Source organism: Olea europaea, chromosome 12, assembly GCF_002742605.1.
Source record: "Olea europaea var. sylvestris chromosome 12, O_europaea_v1, whole genome shotgun sequence".
Classification (NCBI taxonomy): domain Eukaryota; kingdom Viridiplantae; phylum Streptophyta; class Magnoliopsida; order Lamiales; family Oleaceae; genus Olea; species Olea europaea.
Genome location: NC_036248.1, coordinates 28557525 through 28570821, shown reverse-complemented (window position 1 = coordinate 28570821; position 13297 = coordinate 28557525).

The following is a 13297-nucleotide window of genomic DNA, read 5'->3' as shown; positions in this document are numbered from 1 at the left end:
TATATATATATATATATATATATATATATATATATATATATATATTGGCCCATAAGAGCACAGTGTAGATATAGTGCAGAAGGTCCCAGATGACGAGCTGCAAGAACTTTTAATAGTAAGGCTGCTGAGAAAAGGATAAGCAATGCAGCAATAAGATAAACTTTGAGCAGATTGGCTGAGGCCCCTTATCCCTCCTTGATGGGATAAATTTTTCCAATGATCAATGTGAAAAATAAGATAACCTTTGAGCATATTGGCTGAGCCCCCTTATCCCTCCTTGATGGGATAAATTTTCCTATGATCGACGTGAAATAAACAATATATTAGTTTTGTCATATTGGATAAATCGATTTGTCCCAAGTTATATGTGGAGGTGTAAAATAAGAAGGATAGAACTAAATACATTCTTTGTCAAGTCTATTTAGAGAATGCAAGGTCTGACACTAACAATCTTAGCCCTTTTCGTCAAAATTAGAGAGGAAATTGTCAAATCACTTGTCGCAGAATTCCCTTAAGAAATCTTGATTTTAGACTCAGAAAACAATCAAATGAACACTTGTTTACCTCGACTCGACTCAAACCTTTAACCTTCACTTTGATTGCTCCAAAGACTCTAAAACCCCACAAAGAGGAATGGATGATGGTAGCAATAGGAAAAAGAAGAAGAGGCAATAATGATGGGAATCACTCCAACAAACCCCCCCAAGCCGGGTGCCCCTCGACCCTCTCTTTCTCTCGGCCCTCTCTTCTACACACACACACACACACCCCACCATAAGAAACAATTGCTGGAGGAGATGGATATATAATGGGTATTAGGTCACAAATAATTGGGCTTAACTTATTCATTTCTGGGCCAAAGATATAACTCTCTCAATGAGCTAAGTTAATGGACCAACAATAATCCAACACTACATACCAATCAAACTTCCAATTCAACTCCAACTTGAGCCTTCCAAAAGTGTCGGTCGTATTCGAGTTGAACCAAGTCCATGGTGTCGATAAATTATCCGACAACTGTTTTAAATCATCGTTTACATTTATTAGGTATCAAAACTCAACAATTCTCCACATTGATACCCAATAAGTCTGCAAGTAATCAAAACAAAAAGTTTATACTTACATAATCAAGGTAACCAATAAAATTGGTATCACAAACCTTACCTCGTGTTTTCAACTTGAAATACATACCAAACCTATTACATGTACTCACTGAGGCTAAGGTCAAGAATATCCAAGTAGAAACAAATATTTACAGTGAACAATTAAGAGCAAATAAATATGCGATAATGATATATTATAGGATAACACACGAATCTTTTGAGAAACTGTTCACATAGAACCTCAGATTAACACTAAGTTAACCAAACACAAGGTCAAGCACGTGCAATAAATTTATAAATGACCCACGAAAAGATCTTATCACACTTATCCTATCTCATTCCGTATTGCTCACACCTCGATAACATATATCTCTTTTCATTGCCCACTATGCTTATTCGACTGATCACTCAACTCATGTCTAATTGTTAAGTCACAATAGATCCTAAGTTTATGGGATAATCCTCTATCACTATATCACTTTTCCCAACCTACATAGATAATGTGTCTCCACCTAACAGAAGTGATAGAAATGCCTTTCTCACACTCCGCTTATACATGGTCTCTTCACAGATAAATAATTTCAACATTTAATCACATTCAAATGTCAAAATCCATTTTCTCAATGCATATCACCAATGTACCTTCAAACATCTATATTCATCCTTATCAAAAGACATGCAATTCACTGTTTATGCATCTCAAACTTATTATGGGAGAACAATACATTCGGAAACCACAAAGGTTAGGGCTCAACTTAAATTAACCTACATACCACAAGGTTATTCCAATCACCAATGTTCAAAAAGTCCTCAAAAGAAATGGGAAAGATGACACTCGTAAAGAGAATAGAAAAAAGAGTTGGTTATTTCATAACACTCATAAAAGAGGCTCACAGAGAGAAAGAAGATAACCCGACATGACTACCTCACATAATCTCACAAACCAAATTGGCTCACAAAAATAAAAGAGAAAAGGGCTGCACATCTTTCTTCTCACTACTAGACCCTCACACCACTCATAGAGCAAATGGAGTACGCCACAAAATTCAACCCACTATGCAAACAAGCACATTACACAAAGTAATAAAATCACTCCAATTCATGCACTTGCACATCAAACATATGGGAAGTGTAGCGTATCAACATTTCAATAAAATTAAGTGATCATACATACAAATGCAGTAACCAGGTTTACTTTCAATAAATGTCACACAAGTTATCACTCGACTCTATAGCCACATTCACCTCACCTCTTTAATCTTTCCTTTTATTATCATTACTAGGATGATCTATTTCACATGTCCAATTTTACCACAGTCAAAACACATTTTATTTTTCGCATTTACCTTAAACTTACACATGTCATCAATACAAAAAAATGACCGTAGGTAAAGTATAAACATAATTCACATAGAATGATCAAATGGACTTTTCTAAAGTCACATGTAATGCTAACAGTGTAGAAATTTTGATGACATATTCACAAAGAATTTAAGGCAAATAATTTCTAGGTCTAGCAGCAGACAATGGTTACCCCTTCATGGTAACTCCAAACCTAACGTCACCCCATACGATGACTTCTAATGCGAAAAATAAAAAATTACCCTACACAATAATTTTAACTACAATAATAAAAGGAAAAGAACACGACACCGAGCAGACCACATCTGAAGGTTCGTACATATCGAGAGACACGAATTCACCACTTTACCACATCTGAAGGTTCGTACATATCGAGAGACACGAATTCACCACTTTAGGATCGTCATTGTCATCCTAAAGTCACCAACAATCGCAGCAACACAAAACAACATTCGGCACAAAGACAACCAAGGACAAAGTCGTCCAACGTTCACCGTATTGCTCAAAGTTGAAATTCGACAACACCGTAGGGTTTGCCACGTTGCCTAGAGAAAGCTATCTGAAGAAGTGATAGGCCAAATCTCCTCCACATGCTCACACGCGTCTGGCCGAAATCCCCACGTGCGGGCATCGACACAGGAGGTCACACGCTACTCCTTCTGAATTGTCTCGGTCTGCACATCATGCTAGTGGTTACTGATTCTCCAAACAATATGTGGTTTTGCCTGAAAACGTAAAATCAGGTCTAAATTTTTAATAGTTTTTTTGTCCAGAATTCTGCCAAATTTGAGCTGTGATTTCAGGTCGATTCCCGCTGTTTTTGGTCGAAAAAATCACAGATTTCTTAACAACACATGCTCTTATATCATTTGTCACGAAAATCCCTCGAGAAACCTTGATTTCTGGCTCAGAAAATAACCAAACGAACACCAGGTTATCTCAACTCGATCCAAACCTTTAATCTTCACTTTGGTTGCTTTAAGAACCCTCAAACCCCACAAAGAGGAATGGATAGTGGCGACAATAGGAAGAAGAAGAAGAGGCAACAATGGTGGGAAATACTCCAACAAACCCCCCAAGCCGGTTGCCCCTCGACCCTTTCTTCCACACAACCCCCCCTCCCTCCCCACCATAAGAAACGATTGTTGGAGGAGATGGATATATAATGGTATTAGGTCACAAATAATTGGGCTTAACTTATTCATTTATGGGCCTAAGAATAACCATCTCAATGGGCTAAGTTAATGGACCAACAATAATCTAAAACCACATACCAATAAAAATCCAACTTGGGCCTTCCAAAAGTGTCGGTCGTATTCAAGTTGAGCCAAATCCATGGTGTCAATAAATTATCCGATAACTGTTTTAAATTATTGCCCAAATTTATTAGGTATCAAAATCCAATATCACTTAACATGCAACTTTAAGTTATGCAAAGGTCGCTTTCAATTTTAATATCTATGTTGACGCTTTTAGTCATGCAGGAATCAAAATTCGTAGATTTTAATAGGTTGGTAATCCAGAACCTTATTTTTGAAGGTTAAAAACGTAGAACCACACAACCTAAAAATTGGGATGGTCCAATCCTAATTTTTCCTTGTACAAATCACAAGGTTCTCTTTTTATTTTTATTATTTGAAAATTCTCCATGTTTGATGAGAAGCACGTATTTTCTCTTCCAAAAATGACCTCTTCAGTCGAGCCAGTGGAGAAAGGCATGAGATACTTACCTAAGCAAGCTACATTGAGGAGATCCCACGTTTGTTCCTAGACGATTGCCAAGGGTCATACGTGTTGCTGCTTCTTAAGATCCTAATTGCCACAATTCCTCTGCATCAAAATGAGCAATTTAAAATATATCCACTTGTCCAATGGCTTTTATTTTTATTTTTATTTTTATTTATTTTTATTTTTTAATTATAACCGGAAAACAAGCACATTACACAAAGTAATAAAATCACTCCAATTCATGCACTTGCACATCAAACATATGGGAAGTGTAGCGTATCAACATTTCAATAAAATTAAGTGATCATACATACAAATGCAGTAACCAGGTTTACTTTCAATAAATGTCACACAAGTTATCACTCGACTCTATAGCCACATTCACCTCACCTCTTTAATCTTTCCTTTTATTATCATTACTAGGATGATCTATTTCACATGTCCAATTTTACCACAGTCAAAACACATTTTATTTTTCGCATTTACCTTAAACTTACACATGCCATCAATACAAAAAAATGACCGTAGGTAAAGTATAAACATAATTCACATAGAATGATCAAATGGACTTTTCTAAAGTCACATGTAATGCTAACAGTGTAGAAATTTTGATGACATATTCACAAAGAATTTAAGGCAAATAATTTTTAGGTCTAGCAGCAGACAATGGTTACCCCTTCATGGTAACTCCAAACCTAACGTCACCCCATACGATGACTTCTAATGCGAAAAATAAAAAATTACCCTACACAATAATTTTAACTACAATAATAAAAGGAAAAGAACACGACACCGAGCAGACCACATCTGAAGGTTCGTACATATCGAGAGACACGAATTCACCACTTTAGGATCGTCATTGTCATCCTAAAGTCACCAACAATCGCAGCAACACAAAACAACATTCGGCACAAAGACAACCAAGGACAAAGTCGTCCAACGTTCACCGTATTGCTCAAAGTTGAAATTCGACAACACCGTAGGGTTTGCCACGTTGCCTAGAGAAAGCTATCTGAAGAAGTGATAGGCCAAATCTCCTCCACATGCTCACACGCGTCTGGCCGAAATCCCCACGTGCGGGCATCGACACAGGAGGTCACACGCTACTCCTTCTGAATTGTCTCGGTCTGCACATCATGCTAGTGGTTACTGATTCTCCAAACAATATGTGGTTTTGCCTGAAAACGTAAAATCAGGTCTAAATTTTTAATAGTTTTTTTGTCCAGAATTCTGCCAAATTTGAGCTGTGATTTCAGGTCGATTCCAGCTGTTTTTGGTCGAAAAAATCACAGATTTCTTAACAACACATGCTCTTATATCATTTGTCACGAAAATCCCTCGAGAAACCTTGATTTCTGGCTCAGAAAATAACCAAACGAACACCAGGTTATCTCAACTCGATCCAAACCTTTAATCTTCACTTTGGTTGCTTTAAGAACCCTCAAACCCCACAAAGAGGAATGGATAGTGGCGACAATAGGAAGAAGAAGAAGAGGCAACAATGGTGGGAAATACTCCAACAAACCCCCCAAGCCGGTTGCCCCTCGACCCTTTCTTCCACACAACCCCCCCTCCCTCCCCACCATAAGAAACGATTGTTGGAGGAGATGGATATATAATGGTATTAGGTCACAAATAATTGGGCTTAACTTATTCATTTATGGGCCTAAGAATAACCATCTCAATGGGCTAAGTTAATGGACCAACAATAATCTAAAACCACATACCAATAAAAATCCAACTTGGGCCTTCCAAAAGTGTCGGTCGTATTCAAGTTGAGCCAAATCCATGGTGTCAATAAATTATCCGATAACTGTTTTAAATTATTGCCCAAATTTATTAGGTATCAAAATCCAATATCACTTAACATGCAACTTTAAGTTATGCAAAGGTCGCTTTCAATTTTAATATCTATGTTGACGCTTTTAGTCATGCAGGAATCAAAATTCGTAGATTTTAATAGGTTGGTAATCCAGAACCTTATTTTTGAAGGTTAAAAACGTAGAACCACACAACCTAAAAATTGGGATGGTCCAATCCTAATTTTTCCTTGTACAAATCACAAGGTTCTCTTTTTATTTTTATTATTTGAAAATTCTCCATGTTTGATGAGAAGCACGTATTTTCTCTTCCAAAAATGACCTCTTCAGTCGAGCCAGTGGAGAAAGGCATGAGATACTTACCTAAGCAAGCTACATTGAGGAGATCCCACGTTTGTTCCTAGACGATTGCCAAGGGTCATACGTGTTGCTGCTTCTTAAGATCCTAATTGCCACAATTCCTCTGCATCAAAATGAGCAATTTAAAATATATCCACTTGTCCAATGGCTTTTATTTTTATTTTTATTTTTATTTATTTTTATTTTTTAATTATAACCGGAGAAAATAACTTGATATAGACTCTTGATCAATTTAACAGTTGGTATGTGAACATTTTAAATTCTTTGATCTTGATCACAATGTGTGACTCGCAGCATTAAAACGTTCACTAATACTTTTGTTTTAGTTTTTGCTCACTGTACTACTTATTTTCTCAATTTTTTCATCTCCTTGCCAAAAAAGAACTAATAAAATATTAGGAAAGTAGCTCAAAATTGTTACATTTATCCAGCGTAAAGCCTTGAAGAGAACTCTAGATTTTGAATATAATCATTTAGAAGGTCAAGTAATTAAAGGACTTAAATGGTATTTTTTTTATGAATTTAATATTCTTATCTTCAACTTTCAATTAATATTTTATTATATATCTCATCCATGATAATTGTACACATCCAACAAGTCAATCGAGTTAGCATAAAACAACTTATTTTCTCATCATAATTAATAAAAAAAAGAAAGAAAAAAAAAGTACAAAAGCATGCATATTTTGACAAAAAGCATCATCAAGGATGAGATGTATTAATTAATTAAATATTTTTTTTAAAAAAAAGAGTTTGATAAAAGAAATTAAGAAAAGAAGTATGACAATGGACAAATGGTAAGAAATTTAATACAATTAATATATGGTGCAACTAATAAAAAATTATAATACCAATATAATCCCACCCCAAATACTGTTTTGAATGATTCTTGTTATTATAGACAAGAAGATGTACTAATTTTTGAGATGTCTATGCAATTCTAAATCATGTAGAGGGTCAATCCAATTTAATTCAATATGAATTGAGTTTTTATGGGACCTCAATATGACTCACGAGTATAACAAAATAAATTTAAAATGAACTCTCTCGATAAATGATACAAATGGATTAAGTATTAGGAGAAGCTAAAACTTCAATGAATAGCAATAAATAATAGTTCAAGTGTTAGACGAGAAAACTATGATGACTATGATGATTTCAAAGTTTAATTCAATCAATCAAAAATTTTCAATGAGGAGATGAAGAAGAAATAAATGCAATGTTATTTCCAAAATCTTCTCAAATATATATATCTCTTTTAATGAATAATGGGATTAAATTAAGTACCAAAGGAGAGATGAGGAACTTTGATAAATATTATGTTTTTACAAGTTTGATTCAGTCCTTGTTTGAGCCACATTCTTTTGAAAAAATACACTTTTCAACAGTGTTTTGATTTCATTTCAACCACACATTTTTCAATAAAATAATATTACACGTAAATCTAAAATTTTTCCTTATTTTTTAACCACAAGAATGCTATGAGGTTATTGAAGTTGTGTAAGTACGCATTGCAGAACATGAGAAACAATGGTTGGGATACTTTGTTGAGTAAGGTAATTGAGTTTTGTGTTGATAGACATATTTCAGTGCCCAATATGGATGATATTGTAGTATTGAAAGTTCGACCTAGGCGTGCAACTCAGCAGGTGACTTATTATCATCACTTTTATGTTGATTTGTATTGTTATGTGATAGATTCAATCATGCAAGAGTTGAATGATCGTTTTTCATAAACAACTACTGAGCTTTTTACTTGCATTTTGTGTTTAAGTCTAAGAGATTCAATTTCAGCTTTTGATGTGTGTAAATTGGCACGACTTGCTCAGTTATATCCTTTGAATTTTAATAGTAAAGAGTTTTTATTACTTAGACCTCAACTTGACAAGTTTCTTATGCTCGTGAGAATGGATGAAGCTTTCTTCAACCTCAAAAGCATATCTTGTGTAGCTCAGAAGTTGGTTGAAATGGGATGTTCTTGTTATTTTCCATTGGTTTATAAGCTGATCACATTGATTTTGATATTACCTGTGGCAACTGCAAGTGTTGAAAGGGTATTCTCCGTTATGAATCTAATCAAAAATAATCTGCGCAACAAAATGGGATATGAATTGTTGAATGATAATTTGGTGATTTACATGGAGAAAGATCTTTTTATAAAACTTGAGAACGAGACAATATTGCAGCGTTTTCAAAATATGCGACCTCGTAGAATTCAATTGTCTAAGTTTAAAATTACGGAATAAGGTTGTATTGTAATTTTTTTTTTAGCATTTTGGGTTGTATTGAACTATATTTTTATATGTATATAATTTCTAGATTTTAGTGCATTTACATATATATTGAATAATTTTTAATATTATTTAATCTAATTTTAATAAACGATCGGCTGCCGACCGGACTAGACTTTTACGATCGTTGATTGTCGACGGTCAAAGGTCAAAGTCAACTTCCGCCCTAGCTGAACATTGATGCTGGATTCGCCACTGATGAAGTATACTAAATCTATCAATGTAACTCTTGCTGCTCACATAAATCTATCTAATGCACGATTATCTATTATTGAAAAAGGAAATATAGAAATGAGTAATATACCTTATCCAAATGTAATTGGTTCTGTGATGTTTTCTATGATTAGAACTAGAGTTGATTTAGCTTATGAAATTAGCTTTTTGAGTTGATTTGTCGAACCCAAGTAAACTACGTTGGGCTGGTAAATGGTTGTTCATGTACACATTAAATCTAGGACTATTTTATGAAAAACGTTTGATAAATTAACATTAAAAGGGCATGAGGATGATGAATTTTTTGGTGATAAAGATTAAAAAAATTCACTTCCACGTTTTATTTTATTTTTACATTAGAAGATAACTGCATAAGTCGAAAATCTTATTTACAAACTATAGTTACATTATCCAACATTGAAGTTGAATATGTGGCTTTAACTGAGGTTGTGAAAGGATGTACATGGTTGAAGGGTATTTTGACTGAGTTGAACTTTATGCATGATACTACTACTGTTTTCATTGTAGCTAGAGTGCACTATGGTTGAGTAAGAACCATGTCTATCATGAAAGGTCCAAATACATTGAGTGAAATATCACTTTATAAGAGAAAAAATATCTTCAAGAGAAGTTAATCCGGAAAAAAATTATAATGATAAAAATCCTCTGATATGGGTACTTAGTACTGCCAATTGGCAAGTTTAAATCTTGATTACCAATGCTCCTTATTGATCCAAGTCAGTTCTTTAGCAGGCACATGAGCAATGATGTATGATCATTCATTTATGTGCACATTAGCAACAAGAGAGAATGAGTGTATTAGATCCAAGTAGAAGATTGAAGAAGTGTGCGTCTCAAATACGACTTACGGATAATTATCCTTGCTACTTATTTAGTTTAGCGTGGTAACCTTGGATTGGTAGCTTGGTTTTAACTAAAATTGTGCTAGTTGAATGCCAATCTTAGGGGTGGACCTAGATATTTCGAATTGTGGGGTCAAAAATGAAAATTTTCATCGTAATCCGTAGTCGAGTAGCAGCATGGGCGGACCTATATAGCAGGGACTGAGCCGCTGAGGGACTACCTGGTGGAGGGTTGATGGCAAAGAAAAAACTGGAAAGCAGAAAAAATGAGTTCAAAAAGAGAGACGAGTCATGATTCACATTTTGCGATTGGCAATTTGGGAAAAATGGGAATTGATTTGGGAATATTGGAACTCATTATATAAGTTGGATTGGATTTGGATAAATCCATAAATGGATTATGGGATTATGGATATAGTGATTGAATTTGGGTTTTTCACAAATGTGGGCTACATTTGAAAATTGGGTTTGGCAATTGGTAGTAGGTAGTTGTTAGGTTATAATTATAAAAAAAATAAAAAATAAAAAATAAAAAATAAAATCATAAATTTGTGGGGTCATTTGATCCCATGTGGGTCCGCCTCTGGCCATTCTGGAACATTGGATTTGATCAATGCTAGGATTAAAAGCTTTATCAGATATGACCCTTTCGTTTCTAAGATTGATAGACGGTTGGAATGAATATGGTTAGATTCATTTTTCATTTTCTAGTTTTTTCTCTGACTTCATACGGTGCTGTTTCTTCTTCTTCTTCTTCATGGTTTAATCTTTCTAAGTTTCTAACCTAGGTTTGAACCTTGTAAATTGGTCTTGCTATAGTGATCTTAGGCTTGAACTATTGGCTGTGATTGTGTGATTCTGCACAGAGTTTAGGGTGTGAATAATTTGTGGGCTAGGGTTGTGTTTAGGAAATTTTTGTGATTCTTGGACAAAATCGTGTCTTGATTTTGGTTCAATGTACGTTGTATTTTATCTTGAAGACTTTTAATGCACAGAGTGAATGGACTAATCTCTAAGTCCCAACTGGATGAACAACTTCTGTATTTTAATGTTTTCTTGCTTGGTGTTTGCACTTAAAGTTCATCATCAAAACGTTTTGAACAAATAAATGACAACAGCTAACTATTGTATGCCTATGTTTTTCTTATAATAATCAAAATATTAAAAAGAAGAAAACAAGATTATGATATGAAATTTACCAAAGCCTACCATTTCTTGCCAAGATTTTGTAATTCCCATGACATTAATTGTTTGAATAAGTGGTTAGACCATAGTAAGTTATATTAATGCTTATGAATCAAGGGCCCCCATATGGGTTTGTACCTACCAATCTAATTCTTTTATACTTCAACATGGGGTAAAACATGTGTCTCATTTGGCAAGTTTGAAATTGGTTGGGTCACCCAATTCTTGATCTTCTTGTTAGCTAAGGTCAAATCCAAGTATTTCTTGATTGCCAAATGCCAACCAATCAAGAAAATTATATGAGGATTCTTTCAGAGCTTGTTTGGTACAGATTTTAAGTCAATTAAAATCAATTTTTTGATCGTTATTTCACTATTACAGTCGTCGTTTTTTAATTCTTCTCTCACAGGTAAGACCCACTTTATCTCTAACGATCAAAAAATCAATTAACCAAATCTCTACCAAACAAGTACTCAATTATATCGGAGTAAGACTGAGTCCACGACACACGGGTTTCATTGATAATTTGATTATTTGTATGTCAATGGTCAGCTTATGTGGAATTAGGGGGCTCAAACCAGCTCCGACCCATTTAATTGTTTTGCACTATAAATTCTTTTATATATGTAAAAACAAACTTTTATTTGGATAATTTTTATATATTAGTCCGATATATATAAGTCAAACTCATAGGAGGAAGTTGGAGAATAAGAGAGAGCTTTGTTTTTCATTCATAGTATTTTTTTTTTTTTCATAAAATTTGATTGCTTGTATATCCCAGAGTTTTATTTGACTATTGATTCTCTAAACCAAGTGTTTTCCATATTCAAAAATTAGAAATTATTGTTAAGCTGTTAAAATTTTGACGATTTTACATATTTTAACACCCATAAATTTAGCCATTATGTCAAACCCTTTTCACTAAATTCATATGTAGAACTCTTCGAGTTTGGATGGTCCGATACACTTTGTTGTCTCTAAATCCAATCGTAACTAACATTCTTTTTCAATTTTTTACACATCAACCCATTTAAGTTTGAGAAGTCCAACACATTTTCGCACTTCTAATCCTATCAAACGCCCTTTTCATGCATTATAATTATTAAAATAATTTGAAAAAAACGACAAAAGTGAATTCTTTCACTACCATATATTTATTTACAAAAATTGTGTGGGATGATATCACAATGACGATTGAACAATGAGCTAACCAACAAATGACCTCCACATAACAAAACATTAAATTTTTATTCTTTATTTTTATCTTTAACTATCTAGTACCAATGAAGTTAAAACACAAGTTTAGATGTCAGCATATCACGAGTCCTATTAAATGTGCCATAATTCCTTGTATTTGACTGGACCGTAATTTAATGTAATCAGTGTGATCAATTACACCGATGTTACTAAATAAAATTAATCCTTTTCTTTTAACTCCAAAAAGTTCAGTTTCTATATTTGAATGCAAAATTAATTCCATCTTTAATCCTTCATTAATTAACACTAATGACATTCCAAAATAAACATAGAGCACCAACAATTTTTATTTATTTTATATAAGCAATATAAACTTGCTTTTGATTTGACGCTTGGATCAAACAATATCAAGAATCTGTTTGGCAAAGTTTGTGAAAAGTAAAAAGTTTCTTCTGACTACAAATTTAATTTGAACTTATTTTATTAATTTTCTAAAAGTAGATCTTCTATAAGATGTATAAAGTAATAACAGAAATCCGACCAAACGGCCCCTAAATAGTATTAGATAAGAAGAAGAAAATAAGTTAGTCGATCTAACAATGTTTAATGCCACAATTTAATCCCTTTTAAACTCTTTAAAAATTAGAGTAATGTGATTTGCCAACATAATGATGGAACAATGACAACCTATTATTCCTCACATTTCTCTCTTGAGATCACGTCTTTTCCTCCTTTTCTCACATAAAACATTGATCTGTCCAATCCTATTATTTCACGGACTTTTACATTAACGATATTCCATCATCATTAAACACAAAACATTAACATCTTTTTTAATTTTTAAATTAATTTAAGAATATAAAATAACTTCGACGGAGAAAATTGAATAATAAATATAATATTATACATTAGTAAAAAAAAAAAAAAAAATTAAATCTCTCTTGCCATATTGGTCAAGACATTGTCTTTAGTATTACGGACCAAACACAATTGACGTGTTTATAATAAATTAATTAAAAATATTCGGAATTTTGAAGAAAATTTGGTTAATTAAGAAGAAAAATAGATTAAAATCTTGTTTATGGTGACATGGTCTAACTTTGTGGACCAAGAATCCTAATTATTGCATTAAAAAACTGTTTGGAAAGAAAAGGGAAGTAAAAAATCAAAACAAA